At 31.1% G+C, this 22,706-nt stretch overlaps 1 protein-coding gene across 1 annotated transcript in view; it reads left to right on the forward strand.

Moving 5' to 3' along the window:
• Window positions 1-22,706, forward strand: part of LOC107443771 (protein FAM107B) — a 177,128-nt gene that overhangs the window by 66,719 nt on the left and 87,703 nt on the right. The window lies entirely within an intron of this gene.

Genomic DNA, 22,706 nt, shown 5'->3' on the forward strand with positions numbered 1-22,706 from the left:
AATAGAAATGGAAGAAATAAGCTCCAGTAACGACGTCTACACTGTAAAAACTATGGGGTAATACTAGTTAAATATTGATTCACTTCAAATACTGTGGGAACTAACACTTTATTTCACATTAAGATCAAAACAAGAGTTCATATACACTTTAAGTAGAGTAGTTGAATTGCCTAATTATCAAATGATTGATGAAACTTTTAAATTAAGCCATTCTAAAAACAATATTTCTTTCTCACAGCAGTATAGTAATCATATGCATATGACGATTTTTTTTCAGCTCAAAAACTGTTTTACTCATTTTTAAATGCTGGATTTTATCATTTGAAAAATGTATGTAAAAATCTTAAAACCTTATAAATATAATAATCATATACTATAATTCTGACGATACTTAACTTCGGGATGAGGATAAATGGAACGAAAGAAAAGCAAATCTGGCACTAGATGGCAGCACTATAATTTTCTTTGATTTATATCTTACATGTTAAACAAAAACAGAGATTTCGCTTAGAAACATATAAATCTGTTACTTTAAGCAAAATGTTGTAACTTATAATGCTTATGAAATGCGTAAATCGTAAAAATTGTATATTTAAATTAGTTTTAGGTGTTTTTATAAGAAACTATGTAAGATAAATCATAATTATCTTTCTCCGCTACTGCCACTGGAATTTATTACATATTGTGTTTGTTAATGAAATTTAAAATTGTTAGAGCAAGAAATGCTGATTCTATATTAATTTTTAAATGCCTGAACTGTTTAATTTTTATTATCGGAATAAAACTATCAAGCAAATATATACAAAATAATATTTGCTTAAGTTGCCATGGCTTACTCAAAGCTGAACTAGATCCGTTTCGGTTACAGAGATTGTGCTGCTGCCATCTAGTGCATTTCTAAACATTTACCCTGTAGAATTTAAGTCGTAACAATATTAAAACTTAAAAACAAAATGAATTTAAATGTCCCTATCATCAGAAACAGAACTTAAGAAATTTTATACAGTCATTTCTATTTTTAAAAAACCTCGTAGTGTGTTAAAAGTTGTGTTAACTTTCGTTTCGTTTAATGTAGATCTTTTTTATAGCGAAATTCTGTAATAAATCTGCTTCTGCAACAAATTCAGTTTCTGCTTTAAATTTTTACAATTTTAGTCATATCTCAGAAACTAAAACGATTTTATGAAACTACACAGACAATTATAAATCTCACTCATCTAAAAATAATTTAATGCGAAGAACATTTATATCATAATTTATTATTTTATTAATTATTTACTGAAAAAAAAAAATTTGTGTTGTAAGGTTTACAAAATTTTACATCTTTTTATTAAATGACAAAATTTAGAATTTAAAAATGAGTAAAAAAATTTCATAGCAGGAAATTTTTTAAACAGTTCTAAATTTAAATTTTCATTTATCAAAAATTGTTTGGCCTATTCCGGACAAAATCTAGTTTTGTCATTTAAAATTACGAAACTCCAAACTTTATTTCATTAAAAGGCGAACATTTTATGATAATAATTAAATTAAATAGTACAATAAAATAACGACTAATATTGTTTGGATACAATTATCTTTGTAAAAACTGAGTTTCATCGTGAGCAAACAATTTTAACTTCTTTCATAATCGAAGCCTATTGGGAGGAGTTTCCGAAGACACTCTCTAAAATATGTCCATGGTTCTTTGAAAATTTTATGAGTGGTAGCAAAACGGAAATGGTAGCAAAACCTAAGAATTACTAACTGGAGATAAATCACAACGAAAAGAGCAAAATAGAGGAAGATTCTAGGGAAGACTATGGCCCACAAGGGACAATCATGCAAATAGAAGAAGAAGCAAAATATAAAACATTTATACTTCAAAATATTTAAGTCTGCTATTACTTATAATTTTAGTCCCGCAGTGGACTGATCGTAAAGACACGGCTCCCAGTAGAACACCGAAGTCAAGCATTACTGGCTACAGTCAGTAAGCAGGTGACTGACCACTATGATTAGCCTGCGTAGGGACCGAGGGTGCGCAGTTTCGGTCCTCTTTAAACTGTTCTACCGTAAAATGCTAGACTTCGCACACAGGTCGTCGGGCTACCAAAGCAGGGGAGCCCTCCCCTCTGCAGAGGATCAAAATTGCGATGGCATGTCTTCGGATCATCCTCAGGGATGCGTCCCAGACACTCGCCAATAGCCCATTGTGCAGCTCTAGTGCAACGTAAATAAAGAACCTACTTATAATTTTACAAAAGTAAACTAGTACATTTGATAGTTCAGTGGTTAAGACACTAAATTGGGTGAAGGATAGGGGTTCGATCCTTAGTACCTGCTTGAAACCCACCCAGTTTCAGATCGATGGAAACCAACATACCTGGGAGGTAAAAGCAGTCTGTGTGCAATGCTTCCTACTTCCATGCCATAGAGCATCAGCAGTTCCCAAATAACTCTCTGTGGAACCCTAGGGTTCCATGGAATGTCACAGGGGTTCCGTGAGTTAGAAATTTTTTAAGCAAAAATATTTTTTTTTAAAATCTGTAACAGGTTTATATCCAACCTATAATCTGTTGCTTATTTATATTAAGGCTATTTTATAAAATTGTTTATGTGAAACTTCAATAAAATTGAAATAAGAAATTTTAAGAAATATTTTTTTTTCAATGACAATACATTGAATAACTTGCTAAACGATATGCATTTGCAAATTATTGCATCGGTATTTTTCATCCAACTTCGAAATTCAAAGTAAGTTAAATTATTTCAAGAATAAAGAATTATTTTTCTTTGATAACTTTTCTTCCAATTTATAACAGTTCTTTTTCAAAAATTAAAAGACAGCTTATTTTATTCAATTTCAATTTATACAACAAAAACTACTAAACTACAGCAAAAAACAAACTACAGCAGATTTGCGAATTCAGCTGCCTAACATAAAACTTAATTTTAAGACTTATTGATGAAACAATGAAAAAATTCCATTCACATTAAATGTTTTTAAATTAATTTTTTTGTTTGCATAGATTCGTCTACTAGTGAACGATTTTTATAAGTCAGGGTTCCACCAAATGAAGTTCGAACGTTTAGGGTTCCGTAGCTGGAAAAAAAATGGGAACCGCTGCCATAGAGCACGAAATTGTGGAGTTCTATGACTCATATCGAGCTGTCGCGGAAATACATTACTTTCGAAATTATTTATCTTTAAGGTATCTTTAAAAATTAAATAGTTTTAATCGCTTTTGTGAAGAAAAAAAGAGGTAATAATTTTAAATAAGATCTTTAAAAAAAACAATCCAACCTTTGTGACTGTTAAATAAATACCAAATTGTTTCCTGCACTTTTTATTTCTTACGTTGTATATTTTTGAACCATGATAAGCATTTTTAATTTTGCCGCAGGACACTTTAAAGCGAACGCTGCCACCTACTCATGCTAAAATACAAAGTTTTATCTTATTTTTTGGCAGCACATATTACGTGATCCGAAAACAAACACCATCTGCTGGCCTCTATAATATTAGTAATTCCTGTGTCAGCAACAGTTGAAAAAGAACGGTGAACAACAAAGGAGATTCAGGGCACATTTTTAAAACTATTCTTTGAAAATGCATCTAATATTGATGTTTTAACTGTTAAGTAGTATGGCTTATTTTTCTTGAAATGAAGATAAAAATAAGATGATTTTACAACCAGTACTTTATATTTCCGCGAAACTAACTTGTGTGAAACCTATCGAATGTTTTTTTAAAATTATTTATTCATTTCGATAAAAAAAAGACATTTGCGTTCACCAAAATATAATATAATGTAGTTATATTTTAATCTGAATTTATGCTTTAACCAAATTTCTTAAAACTTAAGTAAGTCAGATCAAAAATAATCAACTAAGCTGAGCTTTTTAACGTATTTACGTATTTATTTAACGTATTAACGTATTTACTTCTCTATAAATAAAAATATAAATAAGATAATTTTTACTACCAGTATTTTATAATTCCGTTAAACAGACTCCCATGAGTAAAGCTTTGAAATCGATTCCGTGTTTTATTTATTTATTTCGGTGAAAACGGTTTCGGTTCAACGACGGTTATGTTATAAAAAAAAATAATAATAACACACTCCGAGCTGTGGTGGCTCAGGGAATAGAACAATCCCCTTCTGATGAGGTGAACCGAGTTCGAATCCCAGTGATGGCTGGTTGATACGAAATCCTTACCTGACTCGCATCGACCACAGGGCTGGCGTAAAATATCCTCCGTGGTGAACGGATCATGTGTTAGAGTCCCCTTGCCGTCAGGCTAACCTTGGGAGGTTTTCGTCAGTTTTCTCTCCATATACCGCAAATACGGGTTAGTTCCGTCAAAACGTCCTCCACGAAGGCAAATTTCTCCCAATACTTCATCTAGGACTTCCCTTGGGTATAACCCTCCAAGGACGGTTATAAAGAAAAAATTGAACAATACACATTAGGAGCCGGAATAGCCTGGTTGGTAGGGTATTGAACTCGTCATCGTGAGAACGTCATCGTGAGATCCCCATGTATTAAATGGTGACTAGTGCACGTTAAATCTGTTGGAATCACAAAGTCCTCCCAGCTTCCATAACTAATAAATAGCTCTGGGGGTACTGATACATGAGTTCCCTTGTCCTCTGTATTGGGTTCAAAGTTACAAGGCTATGCAGTTGAGCATTAGTAATCGTATCGCTGTACGACAACGGCTATAAAATGAAATAAAACAACACATTCTCTAAATTAAAAAACAGTAGAAGAATAAAGTATAATTTAAAAAAATAATTAAATAAACGTAACTCGTTTTCTTGCAATAGCAATAAAATTGCATATAAAAAAAACTAAACAGCGGTTTGGTCATGACAATTGTTTGCCCAATCAATAGATTAAACAACAAATTTCAAGCTTTCGTCTTTTTTAATATCGTTCATTGTGTCATAAATGATATTCTAGTACTAAAAAAGTCTTTAAAAAAATTCAATGAAAAAAATCGAATAATTCACCTTATTTTCACTAGATTCCAATAAAATTGCGTTTAAACCTATAAAGTATTAGTTTGATTATCATTATTGTTCGTCTTTTAGCCTTTACGATTCTCAACTGTTCAAACAGACAGAACTTGTTCGTTCATATATGGTATATGCCTGGCAGTCATTGCCGCTCGATTGCGTCTCATCCGGTTTTATATGAAGATTTATTGATGTCTGATTTCATCTAGAAAAGACAGTAATGACTAAAATCGGTATTGATGTAAACTATAAAACTGATATGAAGGTTAAAATAACAGGGCAAACAAAAGTCTACTCTTTATGGGTTGCACTTTGTTTTGATGGATATGCACTGTAAAATAACGTATTACAATATATATATATATATATATACTATGTGAAAAATTTTGAATCAAAAGGTTAATTAATTGNTTATGGTGGCTACTTGGAGAGATTGATCAGTCTCTAGTTCAGGTCAAAATTACGATCAGTGTATGAATGAATGAATAGGTCCGTCCTTTAAAACGGGATGTGACGTGTGTGTGGCTAGAGTCGTATTTTGAGCTATAGATGGCGCCACTAAAAAACAAGAAACCCACCCTCTGTCTTAAATTCGTTTGGTTTCACCAAGTAAGCCTATCACATCTTGCTCGTTATTTAAAACAATATGATTCGTACTATTTTTTAGTTGTTACCCGCTATTTGAAATGTTTTAATTCAATTATAATAATAAATATTAATACATAATTTGTGCTATGAAAAAAAATTAGCACAAAAAAGTTGGCAACCGTTGTGAATCAGTCTCTGTCACTTTGCCAAAATCCTACGAATGAATTTCTTTATCAAATTCTAAGATCGAAATCCGTAGAACAATAAGCTTCTGAATTTTTACAACTTAATTACCCGATTACTCTGTTTAGAACATTCAATTTACAAGTTCCGAAACAGTTTTTCCTTCCCCTAAATTCTTATCTTTTTCTCATCTCTTCAAATCTCGAACTGTGGAAAGGGCTTAAAATTAATTAGGAAAACGAAACAGAATAAGCATTTGTTAATCACGTAAATGAGTGTTTTTTACTTACATTCCAATATGTATTAAGAAATAAGATCTTTCTACTGATAAGCAAATCAGTTTCTTCAAGAAAGTGACTAAGGGTAAGAACTGCTCTTTTTGAAGGAAAAATAATGTTTTTTCTTTTCTCTTCTTTATTTCGTCGTTATTTTTAACAGTCATTTCATTCTTATTTTAGGGAAATTAAATATCATTTTATTTAACATCAACCATGGTTATTAAGACTGCTGGAGGTAGGTAATATTTTGTAACTGCTCAGAAATTAAGGCTTAATTTATGGAATGATGATGTTTGTGTACACAACATGCAGCCTGACATCTATTGATGTGCTGCCGCGAGAGCTTCTGAGCACAATGAAAAAAAAATTTTGAAAAATAAAAAAAATGTCGAAAATTTTGAATTGCTCATTTGAATCATCACTTTCTGATGCACACCATCAACAAGAATCTATCGTAAATCTACGTTGTTTTTCGATAGCATTTTCAACGGTTATTGCTAGGAAATTCTGCATGGCTTTAAAGAACTCAATATTTTTAATACGAGATTACGACACGCGAATTTCGAATTTAAGCAATCACTTTTGACTAGCTTTATTTTTGCCGATTTCATCAAAAATTCAAAACACGTTTCGATCATTTTTTTTAAAGCATTTGTAACAATTTTTATGTGGTTTTTAAAATCCCAATGCATTTATTACAACTCGTAAGTTTTAAGTCTCGCATTTAATTCATCAACTTTTTGCCATTTTCATTTGTCTCGATTTCATAGTAAATCTAAATGATTTTTTTATTTTTTTAAGGTGGTTGTTGTTACGCTTTTCCATGCGATTTAAAATATCCCGTATTTTTATTACGATATTATTACGACTTGTTTTTGCCGATGATTTAATCGAAAATTCGAGTTATTTTTCAAATTATAATTTATTCAGTTATCTTTCAATTATTTTATACAATAAATCAATAGCCATTAACAAAATTTCTTAATCTTGCCCTATACTGCCTGAAGCGATATCATCAGGAAAATTTAGATAAGGAGCACAATTCGGTGGTACAATCTAATCTAAAATTCTGCCGTCTGACTGTTAACCTCCAATTATTGTTAAATAAAGCTGTTTTTCGAAGTTTAACATGAAATGATGCTTTTTTTACGAATAATATGCTATTATTATAACTGTTGGGACCATATTTCCCAGATTGTGGTTACTACTATATTTTGGGGGTCAGTCATCGAAGTTGGTATTTTATTAAACGTCGCACTAGAGCTGTAAAATAGGCTATTGATGATGGTCTGGGAAACATCCTTGAGGATGATCCGAAGACGTCAGTCATCGAAGAAAAGCTCTGTTTATTCAGAGAAAGTACGTTCAATGAAAATCCAAATCATATTTTATCTATTCAATCTATGCAATTTTTTTTATCAGAAAACTTAAGATTTTTTTTTATTTTTAATGCTAAATGTTAGATTTTGTGAGCAAAAAGAGTTTGAATTGTTACAGCCTATAGCGCTGTCTCAAGATGTTGACTGTCTACGCTTATTTTGAAAATGGCGCAAAATGTCACTATCGAGAAAAGCCACAGTTTTGCAAAAATGAAAAGTTTTTCTGGTGGAATTTTTTAATATTTAAAAACTTACTCCAGTACTGCATTAATTGTACTCATAAAAGTTTGCTAAAACTGAGAATAAGGCAACGATTTTGATAATTTTCATTTAAGTGGGAAAATGTCGCCAAATTGGTGATTTTTAAAAAAAGATTAATAACTTTTTAAATATTTAAGTCATTTGTCCGTTCTAAAGCCCAGATATTTCTTCACGGCAAGATTATATACATAGTTTAAAATCAACACATTTCTTCAAGTGTGAGGCACCTAAACTATGGCTTTTTTTTATTTACCTTGGCGACAGAGCTTCGAAAAACAGCGATAAGATAACAGTTTTTACCCTGTAAGCTAAAAGGAATGTGCTTGTTGTTGTTTGTTTAGTAATTACTGCAATAAACTCTTTTGTTTAGTAAATCAAGATGGGATAACGATCTAGGGTGACTTGCATGGAACAGAATATTTCAAATCTGGAATTTTGTAGAGTCATCCCGGTGTGCTAGAACACTTTTTTTCCGTCTTGTTTCAAAAGAATGATTCGAAAGAATAACTCTGCTATCTGAGAACGGATTTCTTCCGTTTCTATCTTTCTTTCTTCAACTTACTTGACACGAGCAGAGAAGTGTCAAACTATTGTTGAAACTGAATAGAAATGTGAATTCCGGGTGTAACGCAACTGAAGGTATGAAGTGAAGAAAGTTTAAATGTCATGCTTTCTGGTAATTTTCGTATTTTTACGCTCTAAATGGTAGTTCAATCAGACAATATGGCAAAGTGAAAATGGTCTTTGTACGTTCAAGAAACATCCTTGTAATGGTACCGCTACTCTTGGAAAAATGCATGTTTGGTATATTTTAAACAGAGAATCTTACACAGGCTTCACAGCTGCACGTTATGTTATTTATTTATGTTTTTCTAAAGAAGATTAAAATCCTGCATTCAGTTACTGAAACAAGGACACAAAAAAGGTGCTTTTCGGTTCGACGGACGCAAGGATATTCAACTATTTTTTTTTTAAATTTCATTAAATTTTTTATTTAATTTTTGTGTGTTTAAAAACTAAGTGAAATTAAAATAAAGTTGGTGAAGGTCTACTGTTTTTGGTGACTAAGCGCTTGTGTCAGTCTAACTTAAAAGTAGCTCCAAAAAAGTGCTTAAATTCAAAACAAAATAAAATAAATAAATAGATAAATGAAAAAATAAATAAAAATATGGGACTCTTCGGCATATGAGTGCAAGCGAAATGGCGCCAAAAATATAGAAAAAACGCTAATTTTTTTATTTCTTTATTTCATTTATTTTTAAACACTGAACAAGATGAACGTTCTCAAAAAACAAATAAAATAAACAAAGTAAAAAACAAAATTTAAAAAAAAAAAAAAAAAACAGTTTAATTTTCTTGCACCCGGTTAACCGAAAAGTATAATAAAAATTCTTTCTTTAAAAAAAATAGTGGTTAGGCGAGTAGTGGTTTTATTCTTTTTTTGACTATATGAAAAAGTCTTAAATTATTTTTATTAATCCTATGAAAAGTAAGAAATGCACCAGAAAACCCCACTCCGTTATTAATCCTCCTATAACAGCAAGATGAAGCGGTTGCTGATGGTATATTGAAGATGATGATGAAAATAGGATAATTACAACAGTTGATGATGAACATGATTATTATCATGATAAAATTTTTATTCAGTAGCAATTGTAGAACTCGAGGTACAAAACTAAAAGAATATTTTTATCCATAAAGTGGAATAATAAATTTTGCATAATAATATCAATAAGGACAGACCATGGGAGATAAATCCCCCACAACCTATGTAATCAAAAGTCAAATTAAAAGTGGTATATAATCAACGCTTTTGTTATGCAGGAGAGATCCATTATTAGCTCATTATCAAAGAAGAACCCTGCCAATTCAGCCAATCTCACAATATCTCATGCTAATATTTAATTATTTTTTGCCAATCGCTTAATTACCAAAATTAATGTAACCCCGCAACTGAAAAGTTTTTGTGGTTAGAGAACTAAAGCAGCTTAAGAGATGAAGAGTTAAAAATAGATTTTGATGTCCGATTTAGTCGCAACAGTGAATTAATGACTTATACATTGGTATTGAACGTCCTGTGGGCCTTAGCTCTGCAGCCTCATCCTCTAGGTCATTTTCCAAATTTATAATTTCATAATGTTTATTTATATTAAAAATTAAGATTAATCGTTACTTTTGGAGTTCCACATAAATTTCGAAAATGAAATTTTTTTTAGTATTTATCATATTTGTTTCTTCACTATCTTCACACTCTGGACAATAGAATAATTAAACGAATGGATAATAATAATTTCCTAAAATGATGCATCAACATATTTATTCAAGCACTGTTTTCCACTAACAACTATGATTCTTCAACTTGTGTTAATCATCATCTTCAAGATAAATTTTCTATTAATACTGACTTCCTTTCTAACTATACATCCCACTAATAATAATTTCATCGAACTTCTTCAACAAATAAATACCATCCAGTATCTTTAAGAAATCAAATCAATTTCTTGACACTACCATTATTAACAGGAACTGATCAAGGCAAATTCAGGCCCTGGGCCCATCAAATTTTCTGGGCCCCTTACACAATATTTTGAAATTAAATCTCTGAAGAGTAGTCCTAATAATGAAAAAGAATCTATTAAACTGCATGATTTAAGAAAAACATTTTAAAAAATTTTCAAAGCAGACAATTGAAGCTTATTTTTCTAAGATAAAGTTTACGTATCTATAAATTAAAGCAAAATATAAAACAACAAAACAATGTTGTGTCAAAATAAAAATAGTTTGGTGTCCACAAACAATTGAAATCAGTGATTTTTGCTGAAAATCACTGATTAGCTGAATTATTCTTTATTGTAATCTGGAATTATTTTTTATTTAGTACTTAAACCAACACATAGCTAGCCCACCTTTCATCAGTCTTTTTACTAATTTTTGAGGACCCTCAGAAATTGTGGGCCCTGGACCCATGCCTATTGGGCCTAGGCTTATAATCAGGCCCTGATTATTAATCTACTCGGGAATCTTCTTGTCCCGCAGTGGACTGATCGTAAAAACACGGTTCCTAGTAGAACACCGAAGTCAAGCATCATTGGCTGCGGTCAGTAAGCGGATGGATGACCACTTTGATCAGTCTGCGCAGGGACCGAGGTTACGCGGTATCTGTCCTCGTTAAACTGTTCTACATTCTACCGAAACGCTCGTCTTCGCGAGCAGGTCATCGGGCTACCGAAGCAGGGGAGTCATCCCCGCAGCAGAAGATGAAAATTGCGATGGCATGTCTTCGGATCACCTCAGGGATGCTTCCCAGACTGTCGCCAATAGCCCATTGTGCTGCTCTACTATGACGTAAATAAAGTACCTACCGGAATACTCTTGCGATAATTCAATATTTTGTAGTGATGTTAAAGTATAGCATTACAAATGACGTTCTAGAAAAATTTAGTTTAGAGTCATTTTACAGTGTCAATTACATCTTTAATTTTAAAATATCGCAGTTGCAGAATTTTTGACAAAAATGAAAATAATATTTATAATTTTGAAATATTAAGGCGAAAGAAACGTTGACTATATAGAAGATCAAATTTTTAAATTAAAATTCTAATAGTGGTATAAAATGCGCATGTAATCTTTATTAAGTGACAGAATGAAGTTTCAAAATTTATTTTTTTATCAATTTTTTTTATCTTCATAATAAATCGTTTTAAAATTTGAATAATATTTTTAGCACTTAATATTTTTAAAGAACAGCGTCAAGACTGTCTTATATTTATTCAAAATTGTTTATATTGAATGTTGATCAAAATAATTACATAAAACTCTGTAAAAAACAGAGATAAATATTAAATAAATAATACCAAGAAACTGAAGAGGAAATATATATTTAATTAAAAACTTTATTGGTTTCAAAAACTGTGAAGATGGTAATAAGAGTCGAAATGTTTCAAGCTCTCAAATATTGGTGCCCGTTCCGAAGATATGCCAGATTTGAAAGCCTATTTTTGAGTGCTAGAAGCATGCCAAACTTAGATTACCCTATCTTCATATTTTTTGAAGACAATAAAGTTTTCAATCAAGCAAAAATAAATACATTAATGTACACATTTTATTACCACTTTAAAAATGTAAAGAAAATCTACCATGGATAGTTACGAATCGAGAGATTGGGCAACTATGCTATTATGTTTTTCGTTCTGCTCTCATAAAAAGGTGGCTAGAATAAATAACACTGGAGAATAAATTTTTGGTTATATTTATACAAATAGTTAAACTTACTTAATTCAGATGTGGTGTTTTAAATCAGAAATTAGTTTTGCTCCTAAAGCTAGAGTTTTATTTTCAAGTATATTTTTTGTCAAAATATTGGGAAAATTGCATGTGGATCTATACCTCTGGTAATATCGTCGTACGCAGCTAGTGGCACTTCCCTATTAGGATTGTTCAGATGCACACGAAGAAGCGGCGTACAACCTCATTTCCGGGCATGGGCTATGCAGGTTCAATCCAGATGAGGTGCCCTGACTCCCCTAAAAGTTTGTCTCTACATTAGTGCGAAATATATAGAACGTTTTTGAACTTGTACATTTCGACAAAAAAAAGAAACCAAAAGAAGAGAAACCAATTGCAGATTTGAAATCAGCGATAAAGTATTTAGAGTCATCTTAAAAAATCTCATGCAACTGAAGTAATTGTTACTAAAGGTAATTTATAACTTGTTTTGGGTTATTACTTCATTCAGTAATAAAATGTATATAAATTGCATCATTTTAAAAACATTCTAATTAAACAATGAACACATCACGTGACACGGAGGTAACTACTTATTCGTGCCACAAGCCATATTGAATATCAAATTGCGAATTCCAGTACGTTTGCATAAAACAGCTTCGCAATAAGTCTCAAAATATTCAGCTTTGTTTGCTCTCTCTGGTAATCTTTAGCGGAAGCCCTGATTCCAGTTAACTGATTATTTTTTTCTTTGTTTAGAACACAATCCGGAAACTGAAAGTTAGTTAGAGGCGACATTAAAAGGCGTCTGATTTCTTTTTAACTGATGTTATCGCCAAACGTTCACTTTTCCTGCATTGAAAATAATGAAGTTATCAGGGTAATTGTTGGCGAGTTTTTAATCGATGCTGTTGACCACGCTCGGAATGAGAAGTAATTGTGATTAAAAACGCTGGTTCGCTTTTTGGGACATGGCTTTTACATAAAATAAGCCATTAAGATAAGGGAGATACAATGTTTATTTAGATACTTTTTATTACCTTTCAGAAACAAGTTTCGTTTAAAAAAAATTCATACACTTGAAAGGGTATGAAATGTATGCAACTTTAGGATTTAAAATTGACGACCCACATTACTAGAGATGTGCATGAAAAATACAAAAGTAATTTATTTTTTTATTCTTTTCATATTGGTTAAATGAAGGAAATATATTTTAAATTTGAGTTGGTTCCTAATCTTAATCAGTGTTTTAATAAAAAAAATTTTAACTTATACATAGATATTAAATTTAAGAAAAATTTTAAAAATCTACAGCTATTAACTTTAAAATTTATGTTTTCATGGCATGTAAAGGGTCAGGGGAAAAGAGGGAAAACCTAGAATTTCTAGGGAATTTTATTTTAAATCTAAAAAGCAGGGAATAATTTGGAAAAGTTGCAATTTTTTGCAAAAACTGGAAAATTCCTTACCTGGAAAATAAGCAGTCTTAGAATTATCAGTAGATGTAATCAATTATTGAGATTCAAGTTATATCATTCCAACATCTATTACAATTAGTTGTGAAAATTTCACATTTTAGTCAAACTTCCACATTTCTATCTTCATTCAATAATATTTTTTTTTGCTCACAAAATCTAATATTTAGCATTAGAAATAAAATAAATCTTGAGTTTTCTGATAAAAAAAATTTTATAGATTGAATAGATAAAATATGGTTTGGATTTTCATTGAACGTACTTTCTCTGAATAAACAGAGCTTTTCTTCGATGACTGACGTCTTCGGATCATCCTCAAGGATGTTTCCCAGACCATCATCAATAGCCTATTTTACAGCTCTAGTGCGACGTTTAATAAATTACCAACTTCGATGACTGACCCCCCAAAATATAGCAGTAACCACAATCTGGGAAATATGGTCCCAATAGTTTGGCCAGGAAAGGTGTCCATAGTTAGGACCCCTTGACGTTAATTTTACTTTTTGCGTATTTCGTCATCTTTCGAAAACTTTTTAAGCGAATTGAAGAAGTTTTTACGTGAACACAATTATAAAAATCGTTTATCCAAAGATAATTCCATGCAAAAATTTACTTCAATCGAATATTTTTTTTTCCATTTCATTTTATAACAGTCGAGAAAGATTCCGAATTGTAAGGCATACAATTTTTTGCGTCATTTTAAAGAGCCTTATTTTACATAGCGAATTACAAAAGCGAAATAGGTCGAATAGTTTCCTGTGAGTTAGGAACGCTAAGTTTTTCAAGTTACTTTTTTTTCGCACGGTATTTATAACTTCGTTCTTTGCATTGAGTATTCAAGTCTCCAAATGTACAAATACCAGAATAGCCGCATTTCAGAAGAATTTAAAAACTGGTAAAAAAGAATGAAAGGAACAAAAAGTTTTAACTAATTACTATCGACCGAAATTATTTGTAAATTAATTATCTGCGTTACAACTCACAAGCTAAAATAGCCAAAATTATGATAACTTCATTTTTAAATACATTTTCTGAAGAACTTTGATTTAAAGAAAATTTCTTTTCGCTTACATACATTACAAAAAAGTTTATTATAAAATTTTTTTGAAATTATATAAAGAGTTTTTGAATGTTACCGATGTTTTGAACCAAAAACTTAGATGTAAGTATGAACTTTTTATTTTTATCGAGCTTCAAGTAAGAATATTTAGAATTTTTATTTAAAAATTTGATATTAAGCAATGTATTTAATTCTATTTCTTTTTTAAAAAAAACTTTTTTAAGATTTTATTTCAAAACACAGGTAATTAGTCACATTATCGATCTAGAAAAAAAATTATTTTAAAATTAATGCATCCCATTTTGTTGTAGAGCTATTAGTGTGACATGAAAAATTCGCAATTTTTAATCTCAAATTTTCCATTATTTAGAAAAATATCTCATGAATTTTTAAATTTTGCTTTAAATTTATAATTTTAGAACTCCTGCTTACAAAACATAAAATCAAAATTTTAATTGAGTCTTTGTAGCAAAAATACTCCGAAACCAGCTGGATATGTTATCTATCAGTTACTAATCTTATCAGATACGTACTATGATAATAGAAATAGCCAATAATAATACCTCCAAATACAGGGTTATTCATAATTCCCTCCGCCTGTAAAGGCCATTTTTCTTTACTACAACTGGCTTTAGTGGTACATGTTACTGTCATCTACCGACAACTGCTTAAATTAAAACTTGAATACTTTCGGAATAATTCATATGTTCTTTTTTGCCATATTAGTCTTCGTTTTTTTATTATAATGCTTCGAAACCCCGGAGGGAATTATGAATAACCCTGTATACTTCTTCTCAATATGAAACATCACCAATAATTCATATTGCAATTTCAATAAGGAGGGAAAAGTAAATAAAAATAGCCATTTTAAAGTTGTTCTACTAAAAATACCACGTTATAAAATCGCCTGTAGTCAAATTCAATTTATAATTTTTTTAAATAATCACGGCTATAAAAATAGTGGGCCAATAGTTCGCTGAACAACGCTGTTTCATGTAATTCAAAAACGCGTAAATTAAAAGGTCAATAACACAGAATGTAAAACAGTCGGATTTTTTTTTTAATAATTTATTTAAATATCACCGCTCGTCACTCAAGATGAGCACAACAAAAATGATTGATTAGATTGAATCTCAACTTAGAAAATGCGAAAAAATTGTACGGTTGCGTGCGCTCGAAAATTGAAATGACATGGAATCTTTGCCACCTACAACAAGAAGCAAACGATTGTCGCCTCGTTCTCAAATATCTTTTTCAACTTCCGCCATAGAATAAATAAATAAAAAAAAAGTTCTTTTTTTTTGTTAGCAGATCTGTACTTGGTGTGCATCAGTGGCAATGAAAAAGCAAAATGTTATGATAGCTTTTATGGCCAAGATTGTATTATTGCTATGAAATGAGCCTTTTTGTTACCGTTCCATTCCTTCAAGGTTTATTACCGTCGCTTCTTTTTTCTTTTTCTTTTACGATTTCGATTTGTTGTTTGAAGAATGAGATTTAAATATGATATCACAAATCATCAACATAATTCACCATATAAGAGGTCACCTTGGCAGGGTGACCACTGCATTTCCATCTGACAACTGTGACACTGACAGTAGTTTCATGCGGTTATTACAAATTTCATTGGCTTTAATTTTGCGGCAAATATTTTTGGGTGATATTTAGTTAAAACATTTTATTTTTTACCAGTTTTTTAAACTTTTCTCGAAAGTGGCTACCCTGCCATATCAGGTAGCAAACATTTACGGAAGTTTCCGGAAGCAATGACAAAGCTAGCAGGAGGCAAGAAGGGTCATCTGTTCCCGGGTGCAGCCTTAAAATGGCGTAAAATTTGAAAGAAAGAAAAATAATTGAAATAAACTCCAAAATAAACTTTTTATTTTTTCAATATCACTAATTTCATTTTCAAATTAAGATCTCCATAACTTCCTCAAATTTTTACTTGATTTTATTTTCCTCTGATTCTAATTTTATCCGATATAATTATAGTTTGTTTTACAAAAAGGGTTTTTTTTTTAAAAAAAAAAAAAAATTATAACGAATTGGTAATGTATTGAATGAAAAATGAGCTTAGAATAAAAGCCTATCACTCAATAAAACACAGTAAACGCGTGTTTTTTGGAGAAAAAAAAATTTCAGCTCTCCTTTTTCTCTGGTATTGGTATATAAATATCAAATAAAACAAATGTCAATGTTTATCTTTGTTTACCTTTCAATGCACTTGCATTTTCAATTTCCACAAATCTAAAAATTCAACACTGCCAAACCAATTATTAAAGTACTAGAAAAAAAATATATTTTAACAATTAATTAAAATAATTTTTAAGCACTACATTCAAAACACCTTATATAAAGACGATTTCAAGTGCTGGTAAAATTTTATAAATAGTAGTTTCCTTAATATCTGTTTAACTTCTATAAATATTGTGTGACTGTCTTTCTGAGTTCGCAGCCTTTAAAAAAATGAACATGAACATACAAAATGGATAATACAGTCTTACCCTGCTATAATGAACCCGGGATTTAAGGAACACTCAGGTGTTGTAATCGTTTTAATGGCACCCTTAGAATTGCTATTAAACAAAAGTTGTTTTTTTCTAACTTTTAACTGTGCAGTTGAAATGGTAGTTCCTTTATAGTGAACTCAAATTTCGTTTTTGTGATTTTTTAAGTGAACGATGAATTGGAGTTTAAAATGAGTCATTTCTTCGCTTGAATGAACGACGAGCGTGGTTCCAAAAACTAGTATATGGGACGACGTATTGGTTTAATTATGAACTATTTTGTACACGAATTGATAGTAAATTATGTACTATTGCAATCATTATTTCTAACAATTATTTAATATTGTTTAAAAGATTTTGGATATAAGAAACCATCATTTATAGAGGCCTCTTGCTGGATCTGCAGATGTTTCACTTTAAAGGGATACGACTGAATTTAAAAAAAAAAAAAGACTTGTAACGAGCAACAACCTTAAATCTAATAATAAAATTTTAGTTTATAAAAGAATAAAATTAAATAATTTTTTATGATTTAGAAAAAAGAAGGAAAAAAAAGAAAAATATACAAATAAAATAATTTTTTTTTAACAAACAAGACTGCTTTAACTTTAAAAAATGCGATAGCATATTGTTCTATATTTCAATGCGCATTCGCAGAAAACTATCTCATTTATTTTTTTATATATTTATTTTCCCTTTTCTGTAGTGGAATCCCATAAAAAAAAGATCTTTGCTTTGACTGAGAGAGATTTTTCTGTTGGTACAATAACCTCGATACCCATTGTCATACATTCCTCTTCCAGTTAAAAAGTTTTTACGATGGTTCTTTCTATTCAGAGTGCATTTTATGGACTTTCTTATCAGGTTAAAAAGGATTGTTCTATCGTTTACTCTCTCCTACGAAATACAGACAAAACTCGATGTAACGCTTACCGCATATTACGAAAAGTCCACTTGTTTCAGCAAAAGAAAAGAGTTTTTCTTTTGATTAAATATGCAATATTATACGGAAAACGGCAAATTTTTTAGCATTTTTACTTATTTTTATTAATACAAGAGGTTATAGTTTCGATGGCTGAGGGAATATGAATTCTGCTCCCGGTTCACATCGATCACAGTGCTGACGTAAATTAACGACGGTGACAGACGGATCATGGGTTGGAATTCCCTTGCAGTCGGGCTGACTGTGAGAGGTTTTCGTGCTTTTCCTCTCCATGTCTCGTAAATGCTGGTTAGTTCCATCAGAAAGTTATCCGCAATGGCTAGTTTGATACAATGCTTAATCCTGGAGTTCCTTTGTCTTCTGAGTTGGATTCAAAATTACAAGGCTACGGAATTGAACAGTCGTAAACTCGAAATTGGGTCGCTTTCGAATGAGACGACTCAGGTTCAATTATCGGCTGGTTAATACAAATTCTAATCCCGGCTCACACGGGCCACAGTGCTGATGTTAAATATCCTCAGTGATTGACGGCTCATGGGTTAGAGTCCCTTTGCCGTTAGGCTAACCGTAAGAGGTTTTCGCGATTTTCCCCTCCATGTAACGGAAATGTGGGTTAGTTCGATCAAAAAGTCGTTCACAGTGGCTAATTTGTCCCAATGAATGATTAAGGAGCTATCTTGTCTTCTGGGTTGGGTTCAAAATTACAAGGCTGATGTATAACATTAATAGTCGTAAATTTAGAATTGTATCGCCTGCTCAGCACCTGTATAAAATAAAATACCAGCAGTGAAAGTGAACATCAGTTCACCTTATTTCCTTCTTATAATCCTGAAAAGTGAACGGACCACCAGCTAAGTTGGCTCTCTCTTCTAAAAAAAACTGCAAATTTAGGAAACCTGCCACACACTACAAAGGAATGCGCCTTTTCTTGCTCTTATATCTACCATGAGCCTTCCTTTCTTCTGAATAGTATTTAAATCAACATTAAGTGTTATCAATGATTTTTATTGCATTTTTTGTCTTTTACTCTTTTGTTCTACCATTTCGATATTAAATATCTGTATCTGAAACTAATGACAAGCTCGCTATAGCGGCAATTGATGCATTGTAATAAACTAATCAGCATTTCAAGAGAAATATGTCTTTGTTTGAAACAACTTTAATATCTTTCACTTTTGAATAATTTTTAAACTAATAGTAGCCAAATATGCTAGTTACAGGGAATCTACCTAATTCAAGTTACCAGTTAACTAAATAGCATACATAAAGTTTGAATCAAATCATTAAATCATTTAAAAAATTTATAAATCTGAATCAAATCGTTGAATCAAAAGTTAATCAAAGTGATAACCTTTTTTTTTGACTCGATGTCCATTTTAGAAACGGGCTGTGCTCCAGTCATATTAATAAAATGAAATAAAAAAATCACTCTTATAATCACGTTATAATCGTTCCTGTTCCAATCGAATTAGATCAAATATTTGCAAAGAGTGGCCGTTCTCAAAGATGTCTGTAAGGCACTTTCCTTCGAATGAGTGCCTTTTTCGTTATAAAAAGGAGGTTAAAGACACAAAGAATTGCCGATTTCCGTCCATCTTCTTTTCACGGTGAGTTGGTCAACCACTCTTCCTACCCAACAGGCAGACACAGAAGACCCCCATGCATGACGATATTTACCCACATTGTTCATTCATATCATATACTGATTAAGACAATTACAGACGATAATGTGGATCTCCTTTAAGTATGAATCATTTGGTTTTCAACACCTCCGGATTCGCAGGGCTGTCAGTGATTCCTAAAAATTCGAGATAACTGGAGTTGAGGAGGAGTTTTAATTTACTCTAAAGTGACCAGATTTATAAACCATGATTTGAGGACAAATCAGTTGAGCGTCCTCGAAACTTCTTATGATTTGAGGACACTATATATTTATGGAAAATATGAACTTATATGTGAAAAAAAATTTTTTTTCTGATTGATAACTAATATCAGGTGCAGAATCATCTTCATCAAACTTGATTTAAATAAGTTTTGAAATATCATGTAATATTCTGTTAAATTATATTTTGTATTTTTTTTCTTCATTTATTTAATTATTTTTGCTTAAATAATTTTATGACAAGTATTCTGTTAAATTAATTTTTTTTTTTTACTTATTTATTTATTTTTACTTATATAATTTTAAGACGAGTATAGTGTTTTCAACTGCTCGTTTTAGCCTGGTGCTTTTTGGCTTTTCGTTTGTATTTACTGTAAGGCAAAACTATCTCGTTAAAAAAAACTTATGCGGATCTTTAAACTTTTTTTTTAATTCATATTAAAAAATATGTTATTGGAGAAATTCGAGCACATTTGAGGACATACTTCAAAATTTGAGAATACTTTCTGTCCTCAGAGAGACTATGGTCAAGATTTAAGGACGACTGGTCATCTTAATCTATTCATTAAATATTTCATTTTATTACGAAGAATCGCAAAGCGATCCAAAAAGAACTGCAAAAGCTATTCCAGAAGTTTGCGAACGACAACGAGTAGGGGCCTCTAATTTATTTTTACGAAAATAAATAAATAAGTGAAATTAAATGTAAATAAAATAATACTAGTATTAATCTATTTTGGCTGAACCGGTGATTTAGTCTCTAGAGGGAAAAAAAACAGAAAATTCATATGTTTTTGTGCTTAATTTTTTATTTAAATAAATAAAATATAAAAAATATTCTATGTAATATTGAGCTGAATTTCCTTGCGCCAGCGAAATGAGTAAGTACCGAAATACCTTTACTATAGTTGCTCTTACTTAAATTTAAATTTATTTTGTTATGATATTAATATTTTTGAAGCAGCCGCGGTGCTTCAGAGGATAGAGCGTTCATCTCCAAAAGATGAGACCTAGATTCGAATCCCAGAGGTGGCTGGTTGATACGAATTCTGCCCGCGTCTTGCACCGACCATAGTGCTGATGTCTTCAGTGGTAGACGGATCATCGGTTAGAATCCCCTCCGTTGGGTTAAGCGTCGGAGGTCTTCGAGGTTTTATTCTCCATGTGACACAATTCAGGTTAGTTCCATCAAAAAATTCTTGCACGATGACTAGTTTGTCCCAATGCTTGATCCAGGCATTCCCTTGTTTTCTGGGTTGGATTCAAAATTACCAGTGTTCGAAGTTGAGCTTTCATACTTGCAAAATCAGAATCGGGTCAGCAGCTCAACGCCGGTTATAATATATAAATTTTAAAACATTTTGAGTATTCTGTGAAAATTTTAATAGAGTATAATTCGGGGAATAAGAGAGTCTGAAACAAACATTTCTATTACCGAATACTCTGCTCTTAACCCTTACCGGTGCATTGTAGCCAGTCTGGTAACACTAATTCAACAAATGTTACAAACCACTAGATATTAAAACTAATTACTTTTAGACGTTTAGCAACCACTGTTCTTTTAACAACAATTAGCTAAACTATGTCACTTTACTTTGAATGTACTGTCTAACAGGCCTGCAGACTACTACGCTTTCTGCAAAACATTTTACAGAGTAGAAGACATTTGAAAACCAAAGCTTTCAGAATTTTTGGTAATTTCGACAATATTTTAGAAGCCTCATCACGAGAGAGCTGGTACAAAGTAGCGTTGTATATGAACTTTTAAATCATTTATACGTAGTGCCGCGTAAAATAAGTATAAATAAATAAGAAAAAAATTACTTTAAGACATAAACATAACTAAATTTAAAACAAATTTTTACAAATAGCGTGGAAGGTTGGCAGCCCTGGTCTAACTTGATATTGTCCTGCCTGACTAAAACTTCCAATCAAAATTTGCTCTTCCGGAAAGGGTTAATACACAAGCTGCAATAAAACTTATGATTAAATAATTCCAGGTGGAAAGGTAAAAGACCTTTTATAGGCCTAAAGGCCTTATGCAATTAGAGATGATGCTGATAATAAGTTTATTTTTTTTTATTTTCAAGGAAATTCCTTCTAGCGCTTTCTCGGTTTTGCTAACACAATTTCGATTTCGCCAACACAAGATACAAGACCTTAAAGAACCTTAAGTTATCGTACGTAATATTTAAAAGGGAAATGTACTGCAAGGCTGTCTGTGCCAGGGAAAATAGAAAAAACTGGTTATAAAACCATTTTATATCTAGCTTGTTCTCAGAAAAAATAAAGAACCTTAGTTATCAAGACTCATTAAAAGTTATGAAGTATATACAATACCTTTTCCTATGGCTGAAAATATCTGATTATAAATCTTGATAATCCTGAACATTTATTCCTAGTGAAAACAATCCAAAAATATAATAGTTTTCCTCCAAACCTTTTTCTTTTTTCCGGAGTACAATCAATCCTGGTAAAGACTATGCGTTCTAAATCCATAAATGTTCGTAAATTGCGTCCATAAATGTTCTTTTTTGTTTGTTTGTTTTTTTTAAAAATTGAATTGATAACCAAAATACTAATAAAACTATAATACATTTTAAAACATTCTTCTTTTAGAGTAGGGAAAATTATGACATTTTTCATCAATTTTTAAATGAAACGAAAATCTAGTTCGATAAAGTGTCATTTTTAAATTCAAGTGAAGGTTAAGACCTAAATATATTATGAGCTTCATATTGAATAAAAACTTTTACTTGTTTGATGTTTGAGAATTATATATATATATATATATAGAGAGANAATATATATATATATATATATATATATATATACATTTGCCATAATTTTAATTTTCAATAATGAAAAGTTGATATTATTTATTATTTCCTTATTTTCAGAATTATCTTTTCCGTGGGAC

The sequence above is a fragment of the Parasteatoda tepidariorum genome, chromosome 2 (genome assembly GCF_043381705.1).
Source record: "Parasteatoda tepidariorum isolate YZ-2023 chromosome 2, CAS_Ptep_4.0, whole genome shotgun sequence".
NCBI classification, from domain to species: domain Eukaryota; kingdom Metazoa; phylum Arthropoda; class Arachnida; order Araneae; family Theridiidae; genus Parasteatoda; species Parasteatoda tepidariorum.